Below are 19,987 nucleotides of genomic sequence, written 5' to 3' on the forward strand. Positions count from 1 at the left end.
GAATCAACCAGTCCAAAAGATGGAAATTAAGAGTCAGGGTGAGAGGATAGCAAATTAGAGAAAGGAGACATCATAATATATGATTCCGTTCAACAAGTGATTAAATGCCAAATATGGCATTGTTAGATTATAACAATCCAAAGACAAAAAAAAAGACCAGTTCCTACCCTCAAGGAGCTTCCCTTCTATTAGGGGATACAACATGTATACAGATAAGTGGATAGAAGATAATTTGAGACTGGAGGGAGAATATTAACTATAGGGAAGTGGACAGCATTTGCATGAGAGATTACACCTTCAGTGAGCTGTGGAGGCACAAAGCATTCTGGATACTAGTAAGTGATGAAGGAGTGCAAGGGGATGGAGGCCAAAGGTGTAATTTGCCCTTTAAGAAAGAGCTAGTCAGCCAGTTTTGCTTTAACATGAAGTGTATAAAGGAAAGTAATAGGAAATATTGGAAAAACAGAGTGGAGCTAGTTCATGAAGACTTTTGAACGTCAACCAATAAAGTTTTCATTTGCTCCTAGAGGTAATAGAGAACCACCGAAGATTTTTGAGCAAAGGAGTAACAGTTGATCTTATGTTTTAGGAAGATTATTTTTGCAATTAAATGGAAGCTAGATAGGAAAGAAGGGGAAACTAGAAACATTTACCATTTAGGAAGTTGCTGCAATGTACATGAAAGCTGCTGAGGGTTTAAACTAGGCTGCTGTATGTGAGAGAGGAGAGGAGGAGACATATGCAAGAGGTGTTGTGAAGGGACAATGAATAAGATGTAGCAGCTGATCAGACAAGGACTGCAAAATAGTTTGTCCGTTGAATTTGTTGCAATTATTCAGCATTAAGATTGAAGCCTTCTGGGGTTGGTCCGTTTCCAGGAAACAAAAGGAAAGGTCATGGGATAGCATTGATATCCCAGTTTGGTAGCACATTTATTACTGTGATGAACTACCTCAGATCAAGATGCCCAAGATAGGGCATCCTGCTTTGCAATCCCAGGGTAGGAGGTAACTTTGGCTTCGAATCCTTTTACTCTTTTAGATAGCTCTTTTACTCAATCCTATTCCAAAGCAAAGAAGCCCCTGATCTCCTCTTTAGTTACTTTTCTAGGTTGCCCTTTACCTAGGAATCTTCCACATCATTTGCTGCCCAAAAGTTTCAGGTGGTCCCACATTGAAATTTCTTATCATTGAAATCAAGATCTTATTCTTCATATATAGATTCTAAACAGATTTATATTTTCTTCCCATGCTGAGAAAGACAAGCCTCCAAATACTCTCTCTCTCTCTCTCTCTCTCTCTCTCTCTCTCTCTCTCTCTCTCCTTCCCTCCCTCCCTCCCTCTCTCTCCTTCCCTCTCTCCCTCCTTCTCCCTCTCCCCCTCTCCTCCTCTCCCCCCTCTCTCTCCTTCTCTCCCCTTCCCTTTCTCTCCCTGTGCTCCCTCTTTGTGTCTGTCTGTGTATGTATATATAAAACACACGTATGTACATGTATGTGTGTATATGTACACACAAAAATGTAGATATATACACACAGTAATTACAGGGAGAACATTTGAAAAGAGTGATTTTTGAGATGACTTTGAAAAATAGATCATCCATTTTTTTTTTAGGAGCAGAATATAGAAGTTGCCAAGATGTAATTTAGGCCCAATATAAGTCTAAATGTCTTAACAATTAGAACTGTCTCTAAGTAGGAGAGGGGGCTGCTGAAAGGCTTGGGTTCTTTCTTGCTGGAATAGTCCAATCAAGAGCTGCATCACCACCTGTCGGGTGTGTGGTAAGGAGAATTTTGTTGAGGAGTTGGTTGCACTAGATCCCCATGAGCTCTGAAATCTGGGACAGCTGTGACTCCCTTCCTTTGAGATTCATGCCACTATGGCCTTACGATGATGCGTAATATTACTGTTAACTATCCAGAAGGGAGAACAGCTTTGCGGTTTGGGTGCTCCCACATGCTTTTGTCCCTGCTGGCCTCCCTATCACATAGCAATCCTGACAACATTATTGATAGGAAACGAAGCTCAAGGTCATGGGCCTTGGTGTTTTGTTCATGGTATGGTAATCTTGTTTCAGGAGATTGCCAGCTCAGCTAGTTCTTAGCTAGATGCTGGGAAGATAAATTTGAACTTGCCTTGTGACACCACTTAACTTGTAATAATGATTGTTATCAATGTCTCTCCATCCTATTTTGAGGGCAGGGAGTTTGGCTGTGAGGGCGCTGGTGTGTTTTTCCACTGTGAATGGCATTTAAAATGTCCTGCTATTTTTCCCAAAGTAGTAGCTTAGGATTACTACTATCAAGGAACTATAAATGCATTTTTATTATTTAGGGCAGGAAAATACAAGTGAGTCATTTCTCTCCAGCAAGAAAGCTGCTGAATTCATCATTTGATCTCATGACTCTTCTCTTAACCAGCCATTTGGACTGGCCTATATTGTTTTACCTCACTTTGCCTAGTCTAAGAAACTTATATAATTGACCCAAAACTTCTCCACCTTAAAACTGTAGGGGTTTTTTTAAGCCGTTCTCAATGAAAACAGTTATTGCTGATCCTTTGGTTACAACTATATTTTTATAAGAGAATGGGGTTGAAAACACCTTCTGCCATCTTTATTTGTCAAAGGAGACTTATTTTTTTAATGTGTTTTATACCATCTTAAGAAAATTAAGAAATGATAATAGCTTAAAAAGAAATAATAATAGCTTACATTGATAAAACACTTCAAGCTTGCACAGTGATTTATATAGAGAATATAATTTCATCCTCAAAACCATCCTGGGAGGTGTGTTATTATTATTATTATTACTATTTTACTGAAGAGGAAGCTGAGATTTACAAGGATTAAATTACTTGCCCAGGAGCCCTCAACTAGTAATCATCCAAGGTGGTATTTGAATTCTGGCTTTCCTGATTACAGGTCCAACATAGTATCTATTGAACTATATAATGTATCTCGGTGAATCAGAATCAAAGAACAATGTAAAAATTTGGATTTGTTACCATTATTATTATTGCTATTTTATTTCCAAAAAATGAAATGGGCTGGAGCTGGGATTATAAAGCAGGTTGCTTCTATAACAATTTGTCCTTTAGGATTTATAATAACTACTGAGTGTGCAGTATGGCTCAGTAGAAACAGAGCTGATCTTATTATCAAAAAGACCTGGAAACAAAGCTTGCCTTTTTCACCACCTACCTGTGTGTCTGTGGTTAGGTCACAACCTTTCAATGCTACAGGTGACTTACTAGTCTCTAAGGTTACAAGTGAGGTGCTGATCTCCATCAGAAGAGGGAATTCCCATACTGAGTATTCCTTCACAGAGATGAAACCCTAAAATCCTAGGTCAAGATTCTTCTCAAGATTAGACTTAAAAAAAAGAAAGAAATGCAATATATTTGTAGGAAAGAACTGTGTAAAAATGTGTTTAAAAGCAATATTATGAAACAGAAAAAAAAATGCTGGATTTGGAGTCAGAGGACTTGGAATTGAAAGCCAACCCTGTTGCCCATTACCAATGAAATAATGTATATCAAGAGCTAACCTGGAACCATGATATGAAAGCTATTATTATGATTCTTAACATCTATGTGGATGCCTTTAGACAACTCCTTTTTCCTCTATGAACCTTTATTTCCTCATGTCTGCAGTGAAAGAACTGCAGCAGAGGCTATCAGAGGCAACTTTCAATTCTCAGTCTATCATTCTATGAGGCACCTAATGAAAATGACATCTCTTAGAACACTTTTCCAATGATGTCTTGACATCATGTCTTGACTGGTAATTCAACAAAATGACATACTCTATTCAGAGTCCTCCTTCCTTGATTCTTCCTAGGCAGCTCAATTCTAAAGGAACCAGAAGACCACAAATCCCTGGGCTTGAGGGCCACCCCAGAGCCAGTGGGGCTGCCCCCCTGGATCTGCTGTGCCTTCTTATTGGAGCTGGAAACAAGCCCAGGATCTTTTCACTTGGTCATGCTCTCTCCCATATTCTCAGAGATACAACTAACACAAAGGGATTTAAATTTGACCAAAGGGCATCTTTAATCAGTTCGTAATCAGCAGCTCATATCTCATTTCAAGAGCCATGTTTGGGGAAAGGAGAAAAAAAAACAACAGTGTTGCTCATTTTAACCCCTTGTTGCAACTAGTGCTATGGAGCCTGGGCAGCTGTTAGAAGTCCTAGAGAAAGGCAAAGAATAGTAGAAGAGAAAGTGTAAGCATCTGCTTAAGTGTCTCATGATGGAAATAATTGTGATATTAGGAATTACAGAGGAGTTTTACCTTACTGATTTTGGGGCCTAGCTAAAATATTGTAATGACATTCTGGTAATGTAAAAATAAATACATTTTTATTATATAGGGCAGGAAAATACAAAGGAGCCATTTCTCTCCATCAACAAAGCTGTCAAATTCATCATTTGAGCTCATGAGTCTTCTCGTAACCAGTCATTTGGACTGGCCCAAATTGACTTCTCCACTTTGACTAGTCTAAGAAACTTACATTATTGACCCAAAACTTTTTTTTTACCTTTAAACTATGGGTTTTTTCAAGTCTTTCTCAATGAAAACACTTTTTGCTGATCCTCTTGTTACAGTTATTTTCTTGCAAGAGAATGAGACTGGAAATACCTTGTATCTTCTTTATTTGTCAAGGGAGGATTTTATTTAAAAAAAAATTATACCATCTTAAGAAAATTAAGAGGGGCATTGAGGCGGCGCAGTGAGTAAGAGTGCCAGCCCAGGAGGTGGGAGAACCCAGGATGGATTCTGGCCTCAGATACTTAACACACACACACACACATACACACACACACACACACATACACACACACACATACACACACATACGCACACACAGACCGTGTAACCTTGGTCAAGTTACTTAACTCCAATTGCTTTAAAAAAAAATTATAATAACTTAGATGGATAGAGCATACAGTAACACAGTATAGATAGTATGGTACAGGTGGAGCATACAATAATCATATAAAATATATGAAGTATGAAGATCAAAAAGGCAAACACAGAAGGGATGTTCTTTTATTTTTCTTATTTTATTCATTTGTATTTTTCTTTAAGTGTCGGTTTTATTAAAATATATTCAAATAGGAAAAGAATAATATTAACTAAAAACTATTACTGTTAACTACTGGTTAGAAATAACGTCATTTTTCTCAGGCATGATACTAAGACACTTTGAGTTCAAACTTTCATTGTATGTGGAGAGGACAGAGATACTTACAATTTTTATTCATCTTTAATAATAAGATGCTTGTGATTATTATATAAGCATACACTTCCATTTTTATGGACTTATCATTTTTTCCCCTCACAAACCAGACAGAAATTTAAAGTACTCAAATAATTAGGCAGCATTAATCAGTGAAATACAAGCAAATATAAAAATGCAAGGGGCAGCAACCAATAGAAAAGAAGTTGCCAGACTTGGGTGTTTCTGCTCCTGTGCTCATTCATCAGTATTGCAAGTCAAGATAGAAAAGTTACACTCATATTCCATAATTGGATAATGCAGCTCAAAAAAAAGATCCTTACCAATCATCTGTAATTACTAAGTAGTTAAACAGCCTCAGGTATTCCTTTAGAGCTCTAAAAAGTAAATGGTGTTTAGTATGTTAAAATAATCAAACCGATTAACTTTTGTTTTTAAAGAACAATTCTTGTACATAAACGCAATACAGTCTTTGGACTGTGACTGAGTGCTGTATTTTAGTGGCATTGAGTCTTATCTTCAGGGCAGTGCATTTGCAAAGGGTCAATAACTTGGCAGTGCAAAGAGACAGCTTAAGTGCATTTCAAAGGAGCAGCAATAAAGACCAATATTATCAGTAACTTATGACATATGTATTGGCCTTCTATTTCAAAATATCTTCACATAACTGCTGGTTGCTATGGTCATCTAACACATGCTGCAGTAAAAAGTTACAGCAGAAACAACAGCAATAAAAAGAAACTTCATAAGAAGAGAAAACCAAACATACTTCTAAACATAACATTTGCTTGCATAATTGTCTTTTAATATGTAAATCGGAACTTCTATGTTACCAAAAGCTGGAGTTCTTATAATCCTTTTCTTTTGTCACACTGGTATGGGATGCATTTAAAAGCTGGTTTTAGAACAGCTCAGATGCACCTTTCTTTTTAGCAAAAGCTCTTATTTCTTCTTCCAAACGCTTCTTTTCTTCAAGTTTCGTTCTTTCTTTCTGTTGAAGTCTTTTAAGATGTTTAAATTTGGCCTGTAGTGCTCTCTCTCTCTCTCTCTCTCTCTCTCTCTCTCTCTCTCTCTCTCTCTCTCTCTCTCTCTCTCTCTCTCTCACAGCTTCTTTCAAGATCCCTTTTTTCTCCTTCATTCGGTGCACAAACATCTGTTTCATTTCCCCTTCTTTCCTTTGACGTTCACCATAAAATTCATGTCTTTTGATTTCATAGGCCTCCTGAAGACTGATTTCTTTTGTAGCCTTACATCTTTAAAACCCATTTCCTTCAGATTGTATTTCATATAAAGTTTGTAATGTTGCGTATGGGTTTGTTCTTTCAGGTCTTCCATATCTGTGCAAATAAGCATTTCACAGAGCTATACAAAGTCCCAGTGATTTTCATTTTCCACAATGCCCCATGGATACTGATGAGCTTTTACCATCTTATTTCTATGTTTGATCTCTTCCATACTGCACACAACAGCAAATGGCAAATGTCCATTCACTGAGTAGTTCATTTGAGAAATAGTTTCATCATCTGTTGGGAATTAGTATATCTGGGCTCTGTTGCTGACCAGTTCACTTATCAGTTTTATCATAAACTTCTGTAATTTGGTTTTGGCCATTGTATCTGCTTTGACAATCACAAGAATGATAACTTATCTTACTATCAAGACTTCATGGTTAACAAATCAAGTGTCTTAAGGGGAATGTCCCATAGGTAAAATAAAGTAAAAGTGAGCATAGATGTGAGAATCACAATAGTTAGAGACCTTTTCATCTTCAATTCTTCTTGGAGATAGGTCTTAAACTGTGCATCTATGTAAGCAACTATCAATTGATACCTCTCTTCTTTATCTATCTGGTCACCAAATCCCATTGTATTGACAATGGTCAGTTTCAACCAAATCCTGCTTTCCTGGAGTTCATATGTCTATGCTTTGAGTCTTACATTTGGTTGAAAGTGTGAAGATTCAAGATCATCAAAATTTGTGTTAAACAATCTGTCAATCAGAGTTGATTTTTCCAATTCCAGCTTCCCCCACGTGAAGAAGGTTGAAGCAAAGCCTTTATTGAATGAAGTTGTTGACTAACTGATCAGGTAAACTTTCAAAACCAACATGCCCAGTAATATTTAAACAACAAGGAGTATCATCTATTCTTCTTTGCCTGGTTGTAAGGTGGAATGTGTTTTTTTCATCCCCCCAAGAGACTCACAGACCATGTGCAGTGACTGGCCAGGATCTGGGATAAGAGAAAGCCAGAGCCTCGGTTTCTGTGCCCTCTAGCCTCCAAGGGTGCCAGGGAAGCCTCAGAACAGAGTAAGGAGGAGATGAAATGGGAAGAACTAAAGTAATCTCCCTGAAGTGGTATTTTCATGAGTATTTTCTACAGACTACCTGAGCAGAAGGAAGAAATAATAAGGAAGTTCAGAATAGAGGTTACAAAATGGTTATGAGGCATAATGAAGTAGTTATGGGAAAGTTATATTATCCAGGTGTCTGTTACCCATTCTTTGCCAAAAGCAAGGCAGGTAATCCATATTTTGACTGATTTAATTCCATTTCCACACATCAAAAAGGGAAGAAAGCAATGAGAAAAAATATGATGGTGGTTTTGATTCAGAACAACAGGGCGCTCCACTCTATTGTACACCACATCACACTTTAACCATCTACAGAATAGGTGTTACCAATTTATAACATTGTTCCTAACCACTTCCTGTATTGCAGTATCACTTAAAGTTGTGTTTTCTTAGAAAAAACAATACCATTAGGCTTTATCTAATCGATCAATGTTTAATCTCTATTAAGCCTGTTTCAAGAGACAAGCCAATGGAAATTTGAGGATACAGTCTTTGCCAGGGTCTTCATTAAGGGCTTGAGATGCAGATCTTAAACATCATCATCAGTCTTTGAAAGTAGACCACTGAAAACAGCTGTGGCTGAATGTAGAACTTCCTCTGCTATAACTTATCCAACTATCCAAAAATGAGGAGGGAGTGGCAGGGTGGTTGGTAGAGTCTTTTAACACTTGGGACTGAGGACCACCAGGTGTTCTTTGTGACAGAGAACCTCTGTCCAGGTGCTGAAAACTTCTAGTGATCTTAGATTGTAAACAACCACAGCTGTGTTCAATTAAATTTCCACCCTTGGCCTTTCTCTCCCTCCTCCCTCCCCCACTTCCATCTATAAAGAACTAGCAAGGGGCCCAAAACTTTTTTTTCCACCCTGGTGGGAGAATTCCTTTCTCATAGTAACTTTCAGTGTTTGGTGATGGAGAGCTTCGAGGAATGGTCTAGTCCATGAATTAAGCTCTATTGTGCTGTTATACAGTCTACTTTTAGCCTCCTACTAATCAGTGTTTTCTGTTCATTGTTGGGATTTCAGTGTGACTCCAGTGTACTTTTCCAGTGAGTATCTATAATTCTGTGTGTCTCTGTAGGGACTTGGAGGGATCCTAAGATGGCCAATGGCAGCTGTAGAGAGTGTAACTTGCCATAGGATTTTTCTGTGATGCATTTTTTGTTTGCATGCTAACCCAGCACCATGCTAATGAATGGATTACAAACTTCATAGGCTTATACTTAATTTCAAATGGAGCTGCTGTTAGAATGAGAAATCCAGGGGAGAAGTAGAACATTCCACAAGGGTTTTCCCAAGATATCTGTTTCCAATTTATGATACAGTGTCTATGCTCCAGTTTTCATGAAATTCCTTGTCCTATTCCCTATCATGCCATGTGCTGTACTTCCTATTGCTGAGGAATATATACTACTGATATTTGTAACATTTCTGTTGTAAAAAAAATGGGTAGATTTGTAGGAACCACTTTGGGAAATGGGCTGAGTGAACAGGGAGGGACAACTGAAGAATCAGACAACTGAGAGTAAGTGGAGATAGCTGTTCATTGATATAAAATGCCATGTACTCAAAACTGGTAGAGATTTAGGTTCTGATTCTGCTTTTGACACTTAACAACTAAGTCATCATGAAGAAATAATTTAACTCCTCTTAGCCTCATTTTCCTCGTCTCTAAATGGGAGATAACCATCCTGTAGTATCTATGTCACAGAGCCAAAGTTCAAATGATATAATGTATGAGAATCCCTTTGGAGACCTTAAGAGAAAATAGATGTCAGATATTATTGTTTATTATGATTATTGCATTATGGTGGTGATGATGATGAATTGGTCTCAGAACATGTGTCAGCTCACTCTGCCAATGAGCAGGAAGCCAGATGCATTTAGAGAAAAGAAGGTGATGATTATTCATGATGGCACATGCTTGTAATCCCTGGCTGTTGGAATGCTTGAGTTAGAGAGTTCTAAACTACATTAGGACTAAAGCTCATTGAATTCCCCCACTAAGTATAGCACCAAAATTCTAAAGCTCCTAGGAGTGGTGGGGCACAGAAGGTTAACCAAATTGGGGCAAACTGGTCCAGGCTGAAAATAAGTGTCACAGTTCCCTTTCCAAGCAATAGTGGGATTAGAATCACAAGTGGCAGTTGTAGTTCCAGCCTGGGCAAGATAGAGAGATCATATGTCAAAAAATAATAAGAAAGGGAGAGGGACAGGAGAATGGAGTAAAGAATCTAACTAGGGGTATTGACATCAAACGGCAAGAACAATACCATCTGCTCGTGATTCTGGAAGAAAGCAACACAGAAACAGCAGCTTTGAGGAGGAGGATTTTCAGTGGGAGTGTGAGGAGTGGGGCAGGGAATATTGGATGGGTGGTGCCAGGGAGGAGGTAAGCAGTGGCTTCTATAAATGATAAGCCTCATGTTTAGTTATAGCATAATGCAGATTGTTGAGAAACCTCGTTTCTATGCCTAGCTGGAATCTAGAGTGCCTGGAGTTTAGAGTAGCATTATACTAGGATGGAATTGGGAGTGAATCGCTCTGAGTACAGAATCTGGAAGGAAGGAGCTAAAAAAGATATTGGCCTAACCATTAATACACTGGGAAATGTGCTAGACAATAAGCATTCACTAAGCTAAATGCTAGAGATACAAAGAAAGGGAAAAGCATGAGTCCTGATCTCAAGGAGCTCATATCTAATAGACCAGGGGTAGTTTTCAATGCAATGTATTGGACTAGGTGCCTATCATAAGGCGCAGAGGCATTGGCAATACAAAGACAAAAAATAATAGGTAGGGCCCTGCCTTCATGGAGCTTACATTCTGCTGGATAAGAGAATCGTACATTTTTATTTTTTTTTCTTTTAAAACCCTTTTTGTTATGAGAGGTAAACATCTTTAAAATCCTAAATAGGAAGGTATGGTAATTTCAGGAAGCATGGCAGGAGAAAAGCAGAAACCCTGTTTCTTTTCCACAGGAAGCTGAGTTCTGTAGGGCTCAGGCTGAAAATAGTGTGGGAGACAGAGTGAAGTTAGTACCAGAATCAAAGGCACATTAGAATGCAGGGGCATCCTCATGGCAGTAACGCACCCTGTGATTGATGATTTGTACTCTTCTGAGCAGGCCAAACTACAGAACCTGTGTAATCAGGGCATAGGAATGACTCTGGAAGAAGGGAAGTTGAACAGAGTTAGATTGTAACTTGATATAAACAAACACTTTCTTACATTGTCCAAAACTAGAATGAAATGCCTGTCAGGTATTGGGGGCCCTATTACTGGAGGTCTTTCAGTAGTCAGTCAATAAATATTTAAGCTCCTACTATGTGCTATGAAGTGTGCTAAGCTTTAGAGATATATAAAAACGTAAAAGGAGTCACCCCAAGCTAGTGGCTAGAAGCACACTCTGGAACTTTTGCTGAGGTCCCCTCCAACCTAGAAATCCTGTGAAATCAATCCGTAGGTAGTTATTAAACTCCTGCTATGTGCCAGGCAATACGGTACATGCTGGGAATATGAATACAAAGAATGAAACAGTACTTACTTGGAAAGAGCTGGCATTTTCATGGGAGAGACAGACACATACATCAAAGTATAAACAAAGCATAATTGTAGTTAAAAAGCTTAAATACATAAAAGTGGTGCTGTACCGGTAATTTGGGAGAAAAGGTTCTTGCATTTGAATGGATGTAGAAGGGCTTAATGTAGAAAATGGTGCTTGAACTGTGTCTTGTAGGAAAAGAGGAATTCTATGAAAAAGGAATACGTTCCATGTAACTGGGCATGGAAAAAGGCGATACAGTGTTGTGAGGAACCGAGATGAATAGTTTAGTTGGATTGTAGACAGTGGAAGGGATTGTACAGATAAACTGAAGCTAGGTTGTGTAAGGTATTAAATACTAAACTTAGAAGTTTTGTTTTGTTTTTATCCTAGACACAGTGGGAAACCATTGCTTGAATTGATGAGTTACATGTTTGAATTAGGGCTCAAGGAAAATTGCCTGGTAGCACTGGGTAGAATGGGCTGAAATAGTGAGAGATTTAATCTGAGAAGAGCTGTTAAGAGACTGTTGTAATAATCTGGCAAGAGGTGATAAGGACCTGAACTAAGGCGGTAGGTGTGTAAGTGAAAAAAGGGGGTCAGATATGAGAGATTTTGTAAGGGAAAGTTACAAGAATGCTTTTGATTGCTTTTGTCAGGAGCAGTAGAAGAGATACAGGTCAACATTGGAGACTGTAGAAAGTTACTGACAGATTCACCATGTGTGAAATAACCTAATATTTCCTCCTACTTTAGAGATATGGTGAAGATCCAATGAGATGTGGGATCATTCTGAAAACTATACCAAGAGAATTAACCCAAATAAATTTCCTGGGGGTGGACACTAGAAATTAGGTATATCAAGAAAGTATTCCTAGAGGAAATAACCCTTGAGCTAAGATTTGAAGAGTTAGAGAAGCTAGTTTATTATAGTGAAAAATAAACCTAATTCCGTTCTTGCTCACTGGGGATCAGACAAATTCTCGGGTTAGGGAGATTCTACGCAAAAGGTTGAAATGTCTTTCGTGGATTTTTGTTTCTTTTGACTGAAATTAAAAAAAAAATACATTAAACAGAGTCATAGAATTTACTCATCAAGAAATTCTCCTGAACATTTATGTTGAAGAAATGCATCCTGACAGTACCATGTGAGAAATGTGTTTTAATTATTCGAAGGAAAGGGAAAAAAAAAACCCAAAACAAAAAGCTTTTCCAATGTCATATGCTTCTCACTCATTTCTTATTCTAACCTGTAAACCATTCAAGTGTTGTTTAAAATTAGTTCATTAATTTCACACTTGAATCTTCTCAAATGTATGAATGAACTGTATAATTCTTTGAAGTCAGACATAAAATTATTGGACCATCATGGAGATGAGGTGAAAGAAGAAATTTAAAACGTTTTTTCGGGTCGCCTCTTCAGCATATAATGAGGCTTTCCCAGATGGCAAACGAATCATTAAAAATCCATTTGGGAACCACTGGACCTATATTGACAGTGCCTTGACCTGTTTTGGCTTCGTAATTCTCTCGGGTTTCTCTAGTTTACTGATGCAATGAAGCAGACAGCTTTTCCCACACAGAGCCAACTTGGAATAATGAAGAAACTGGGGGGGTTTACATTCACATTTGGACTTTAGAAATAGCCCATTTGAATAAATAGGGGACTCTTCTCTGTGTTTGAGTGAGCCACCAATATGGTTTCTTGAGAAAAAGGTATTATGTCACAGATTGTCATAGGGGCATCTTTTATATATATTTCTAAAAATAGGCCTACATTTACCAAGTGTTTAAATTTCTCTATGGTAGCTGTTGGGGACCACTGAAATCCTAGTGGCCACTGGGGTACCATTGGGTGCATGCACATTGTAAAGTGCTTGTGGCCTGAATAAATTAATGTGCTTTCCAAAGCAGTTTACTTACTGTCACTGAATAATTTAATCTTGGAGACAATCAGATTGATTTTTCTTTAAAGTATTTCATTTTTATCTCTGTCTGAGTTGAGGATGAGGCAGTATTGGGAGATGATTTAGTAATATTTTTAAAATGTGTTATTAGAGATTGTAGCTTCTCTTCTTTGCAAGCATAATATTGTTGTTTGCTTTTCAGGACTATTTGCCTATGAAGTCTTATGTCAAAATCCATTCAATTATTATTTCTTTTTTTTTATTTTTAGAGGGGGGAAAGGCAGGGCAATTGGGGTTAAGTGACTTGCCCAAGGTCACATGGCTAGTAAGTGTTAAGTGTCTGAGGCTGAATTTGAACTCAGGTATTCCTGACTCCAGGGCTGGTTGTCTGTTCCTGCACCACCTAGCTGCCCCGCAATTCTTATTTCTAAGGGAATGATCCCTCTGTGTGTGTGTGTGTGTGTGTGTGTGTGTGTGTGTGTGTGCGCATGCATGCATGCATATATTGTGTTTAATTTTGCTTTGTATATGTTTTGCTAAATAGTGTCATTTAGAACTTGCTTATGTCTGTTCAGTATGGAAGCTAAGTAGCAGATCAAAATTCTGCTCATTTTTTAGTATAAAAGGAGAAACTCTTGATTGGAGTGGGGCATGGATGCCAGATTCTTTTGGGGAACTATATTCCCCAGAATACTGCGTAGGGTTGCCTAACATAGTCATATCAATTAGATAAAGGACACATGGGGAATGAGTTCCCCTACTACAAGAGGTTTAAAAGAATAAAAATAGATTGGATCAATTGATATTATAGCAAGTCATAAAACCAATTCTATATAGCCATGGGTATCAGACAAAATGCTTACTTCTGTGAAGTTTGGTAGAATGTAAGCTCTTTGAAAATAGAGGATATGCTGGAAGTGGTAGTACACATCTATAGTTCCTACTACTGGGTAGGTTAAGTCGGGTGGATCACTTGAGGTAGGGACATGTGAACTGCAGTTGAGTTAAAATTAATTGAGTGTCTCTCACCAAGATGATAAGTCTCCAAGAGCAGAGGGTCAATTGACTGCCTAATGAAGAAATAAACTCAGACTCAAAAAATGGAGCTTCTTTGTTGATCAGCATTGGGTTTGAGTCCAATTGTTTCTGACTCCATTTGGGGTTTTCTTGGAAAAGATATGGAGTGGTTTGCCATTTCCTTTTCCATCTTATTTTACAGATAAGGAAACTGAGGCAGACAAGGTTAAGTGACTTGTCTAGGATCACACAGCTAGTAAGTGACTTAGACCTGATTTGAACTCAGGAAGAAGATTCCAGACCTGACTACAGGTCCAGTGCTCCATCCACTATGCCATCTAGGTGTCTAAACATTAGAAACATTAGAGTCAATCAATGACTAGTCTCAGGTTAAGACTCCAACCCTGATTTTGTGAGGTTGCATTCTTTTTAGTGTTTATGTCAATTTATTTTCTGTCATGTACATCAGGGAGGGAGCATTAGAATGAGCTATTGGCTAATGGTCCTGAGATAGGAAAGCTCTTAATTGTGTTGCCATTCAATCAAATGAGGGGTGGGGGAAGCAACAAAAGAGAGTTCCTATGTTATTTTTATTAATCTAAATCTTATTATTATAAATACTGCTTTTCATGGGAGGGAGGAAGAATATGTTTAGGGAGGGAACCAATGCAATCCCTGTGCTACCGGGGAAAGGAGAGAAGGAGAAAAACCTGATTCTCTACTCCCTCAAGTTATTATCGGCCAGAAGAACTGTAACCATATGAAAATTTGCATTTTCCCTTTGGAAGTGCCTCATTGTTGTTATCACTGGAACCTCCTGTTAACTCAACATTTGTGATCATTTTATGTTCTAGACCAGTGGTTCTCAAAGTGTAGCCTGGGCATCTCTGAGACCCTTTCCAGGGACTACATGAGATCAAAATATGTTTGTAATAATACTAAGATGTTTTAATTTCTAACACAGTCAATGTTGATACATATAAACAAAAGTTCTTTGGGACATCCTCAACAATTTTTAAGAGTAAAAAAGGGTCCTGAGACCCAAACGTTTAGAAATCTTTAATCTAGACAATATGAATTTTATATGGCCATTTTCTCCCTTTGTGGATGGTTAGACTAACCTTGAGTTACTATTGATTTCTTTGAAGGGTAGGAACAATTTCTGTTGATTTGGGGGTATCAGAAATGAACAAGAGTCAATATCTTTGAAAATTCAGCTGTACTAAAGAAAAGTCATTGAAAGTCAATACATTAAACAAATGTAGTTTGAAATCAACAAAATGATTTATCGCGACAACTCGTGTATACATGTGTACAAGTTCTCTGGGATATCATACAAATGTAGGTATATGATGCCAGGGATGCACATGTACAGATGGGTACTTGTTCAGTATCTACTAAAGTCCCATGATAATTGGCATATGGTATTGTACAAGAGTACATAATAATATATGATGATTGTAATTAAATGCATTGACTTAAGATTTTGTCTTTTAACAACTCTCTGGAGATTGAATGAAAGATAAAGTAAAGGTTCATTAAGCTGTGTTCAGGGGGGAAAATGTTTTCAAATGGAAGATGTGCAATGCCATTAAATGGAGATCTGATTTGTTGGACAAGTTTGGTGCCCATTATGTGAGATGTTTTAAATTTCTCCTTTAAAAAATACAACAGTGTTCTCTGTCATAGTGTATTAACACTGCAGGCAACAAATGTGTAAACCAGTTCGGGAAAGCTTTGGGAATATTGATGTTTCCAGATCAAAGTGACCTTTCTCGAAGGTTCTCTTTGATGCTCTATTGTCTGAAAGGAAAAACAAAGTTTAGCAGGAAACTGGCAGCAGGTCATTGTCAAGGATGGAAAACTGTAAAATGTCCCTAGCTGCCAATGTCCATTCCTCTTTATTTTTATGCTTCTGTAACTATTTGAAAGCCTAATTCTGCCTTATTATAACAGGTTGTGGGAGTCAAAGAGATCCATTTTAAAGATGTGATGTTAAGATGAAAAGCAGAATAATGCTGGAGATGGAACTGCATTACTTATAATGTTTCCTCTGATTCCTTTCATAAAGAAGCTGGTGAATGTCAGTGTGTCTGTTTTGGAAGGGAATGTATAACATCACCTTTACCACAGAGTCTGGAGGCCTGTTGTCTGGTAGGCTACAGAGGAAATTCATGGTTGTCTGCAGCTTGGACCAAAGGATCTCCAAGACTCTTTGCAATTCTTTTTGTTTTCTCCTGTGAATTCAGGCAATTCCCTTGCTATGGTCCTAACATAAATAACCTTCAAGCATATGACCTGTAATATTCAATGATTTTTTTTTCTAAATGGTAAATTATAATATAAAAATGTTCGTCTTGCCAGGACTTAGGTTAGGAGGTCCTGAGTTCATATTTGATCTTAGACACTATCTGTGTGATCCTGGACCAATCACTTAACTCTGCTTGCCTCAGTTTCCTCATCTGTAAAATGGACTAGAGAAGGAAATGACAAACCATTCTAGTATCTTTGGCAAGAAAACCCCAAATGAGGTCATAAACAGTCATACACAACTCAAATGACTGAATGGCAGTAACAAAACATTTCTATTGCACTTATTCTGTTCCATGTACTATGCTAAGTGCTTTACAATTATGATCTCATCGATCCTCACAATAAATTTGGGAAGTCAGTAGTAGTATTATTCCCATTTTGTGGATGAGGAAACTAAATCAAAGAGGTTAAGTATCTTCCCAGGATCACACAGCTATTAAGTGTCTGAAGCTGAATTTGAACTGTAATCTTCCTGACTCCAGCCCTGAGACACAGGGATGATTCTCTTAAGTCACCAGCTTAAACCTCCATTCACTTGTGTTTCCTTGATTTTTTTAATGGCCCAGTAATTAGCACTGCAATTTCGTTCGACCTTTTAATGTCAGATTACTTTTTGCAAATGTATATTTACCTCAAAGATATATCAGCAGCAATTGTTAAGATGTTGTCCCTGAAACCTGGCAGGCTTTGGAGATTGGGGGATGGGAACAGATTAGGCTGACTGTTTTGTCTACCTCTTACTTTGGTCCCACCAAGATGAAGTCCCAAACCCAGCAGCACTAGCACAGGTACCCTCAGCCTTTAGGGTGTTGCTACTAAGTTAGCTACAACATCTCTCTTGGATTCCTGTATTTCCCTGATCAAGTACTCCATCCCTATATTTAGAATTGGGAGGAAAAAAATGGCCATCAACAAAAAGGCCCAAGACCCAGATCTCTCTCTCTCTGTCTCTCTCTCTGTCTCTGTCTCACTCTCTCTGTCTCTCTGTCTCTCTCTTTCTCTTTCTGTCTCTCTCTCTCTGTCTCTCTCTTTCTCTATCTCTCTCTGTCTCTCTCTCTTTCCCTCTCTCTTTCCCCCTGTCCCTGTCTCTGTCTGTGTGTATGTGTTTGTCTCTCTGTCTCTCTTTCTTTTGTGAAGGGTGGGAGTTGCCCCATGTATTATTGGTGTAGTGGTAATGGCATATGGCCTTGGGGGAAAAGAAGGAGGTCCTAAGGCCTTCCCCTCTTCATGGTTTGAGTGAATAAGGCACTTATTCCCTCAGATATAAATGCTGCAAAAGGCAACATTCATGATTAATCAGGTTGTTTTGATGGCATCAGATAGTTCTCACCTTATGGCCAATGGAAGAAAAAATAAATAAAAAAATCTTTCCTCAACCACATGTTAAGTCAGCTGTGAATGTCCATATTCTAGTCCTCTGGACTTCTAAGAGAAATTTGTGGCCTAGAGTTTGCCGTCTTAGGTTTTGTGGGCATGTGCCAGACCCTTATTACAGTAGGGTATTATCTTGAATGAAGGGGCTGCTTTTAATGTTGGGTTTGTTTCCCATTCTGGTACCACCAAGCTAGGTGGGCTTATGGAGAGATCACTGAACTTGGCATCAGTAAGAGCTGTATGTGTGAATCCTTCCTCAGACACTTGATGTCCTGACTCTGGCAATTCACTTAAACTTCTCTCAGCCTCAGATGAGTTCTCTCATCTGTAAAGTGGGAATGATAATAACATTTACCTCATAGAGTTGTTACAAATGTCAAATGAGATATTTGTGTTTATTTGCATATGTGCATTCATACATACTATATACAATTCTATGCACATATTCATTCCACTGTCAAAATTTCCTATACATTCTTCCCTTTTACATCTCCTTACTTTTTTTTTTTTTAAAGCAATTGGGGTTAAGTAACTTGCTCAAGATTACATGGCCAGTTATTTCTGGGTGTGGTGCTAAGTATCTGAGCCTGGATTTGATCCAGATCATCCTGACACTGGGGCCGGTGCTCTTACTCGCTGTGCTACCTGGCCGCCCCTATCTCCTTACTTTTAATAGTTCACTGGAAAGACTACAGATGACCTGAGTTTATGTCACAATTCTGACACATAGCAGATGGGTGACAATGAAGAAGTCCTTTAAATCTCCCTCTGCTTCAATTTCCTCATCTATATAATGGGGATAAAAATACATCATTGATCTCAGAGGGTTGTTGTGAAGAAAGAACTTTGTAAAGCAAAAAGGACTATATATGTATGAGTTGTTAGGACACAGTTTTGATGAATAAGTACAGGATTTTATTTTCTTTGAATAATCTCTTCCCTTGGGGAATATTGGTTGCTAACAATGAAGTCCTGAACCACTGGATTATTGTATTAAAGAACAACTTTAAGAGGCATGAGCTCTATGTAATTAAATTGTGTTTACTGGAAGTAAATAGATGCCCCTTTAACCACTGTTCACCTCTTTTTAATATTCTCCAAAGAATGTTATGGATAGCTAGGGGACATAGAAGGCTAACTGACCAGCCTCACAGCCTTCAGAGAAATATCATCACATGTTTACCTTTCTCTTCCCACCACAGTGGTTACCAAAAAAGGGGGGATAAAAATTAAGAGAGTAAATACAACTGTATTGTTACCATCACTGTTTTCAAAAGGAACTGAGTTAAAGGCATATGTGATATATTCAAGACATCATTGAACTGAGAACACTTTCAAAGACTACTATGAGGAGATTATGGTGTTGGGGCGGTGGGGAGAATCCTTCTTTGGTCAATTTGGTCATAAACATGTCTCAATTTACCTGGGCTGGTCCTTGATCAATTGGCATACATTCCATCACAAGAGTCATACACAAAGCTTTTATTGCTTAGTGGGAATGACCAGGGCCTGGGTACAGCCCTTGAGATCCCAAGGTTATCCCCTCCCCATGTGGATATGGTAGAATAAAATGTGAGAATGGGCATATGTTACTTTGTACATGTGATCTCATTGACTTGTATAGTCCCACCAATGATGCTAATCACAACCCAATTGCCTATGCATATTATGTGACCTTTGATCATGTCCTCCCCATTTGCCGAAGGGGTTTCACCCATCCAATCATCAGGCTAAAGCACAGTACTAATGAAAGATTATGTAAGAGAAGTACTGTAAACACTGTTATCACAAAATTCATGACTTGTGGGAGAAAGGGAAAGAAAGTCGGCCAACAATAAGTCAAGAGTAAAGAATATATTACAGAAAACTTATGTGCACTATTGATATCCACATAAGGTGAAGAGTTCTAAAAGAAAGCCCCTCCCCTCCCCCAGAAGGTTGGGTAGACCTCTCATGAAGGATTTATGGGAGGACATGTTAAAATACAAAGTAATTAACTGACAAAACTCAAAAATGTTCTTTTGATAGAAAACTGATCAACATTTATGGGTGTCTGTGTTTCTCAAGGTTGGTCCTATTTGCTATATTTGACTCTTACATGGATTTTCTATTTCTCATCTCTCCCATTGCCAATAAATCCTAAATCTGCTGTTATGTTAATTTTTTATAAAATCTTGTACTGTTGTGCCATTCTCTGTTCAGAAACCTACTGTTGCCTATACCTCAAATACAAGCTCCTTCTTCTTGAA

The 19,987-nt window shown here is 38.2% G+C and overlaps 1 protein-coding gene and 1 pseudogene across 10 annotated transcripts in view; one reads left to right on the forward strand and one right to left on the reverse strand.

Moving 5' to 3' along the window:
- Nucleotides 1–19,987, forward strand: part of NAALADL2 (N-acetylated alpha-linked acidic dipeptidase like 2) — a 1,484,638-nt gene that overhangs the window by 663,090 nt on the left and 801,561 nt on the right. The gene's annotated exons all lie outside the window — the stretch shown is intronic.
- Nucleotides 6,310–16,227, reverse strand: LOC138157808 (septin-10 pseudogene; annotated as a pseudogene).

This window comes from Petaurus breviceps, unplaced genomic scaffold (assembly GCF_028583685.1).
Source record: "Petaurus breviceps papuanus isolate PSGF00001 unplaced genomic scaffold, PetGlider_PUasm1.0 173, whole genome shotgun sequence".
In the NCBI taxonomy this organism is placed as follows: domain Eukaryota; kingdom Metazoa; phylum Chordata; class Mammalia; order Diprotodontia; family Petauridae; genus Petaurus; species Petaurus breviceps.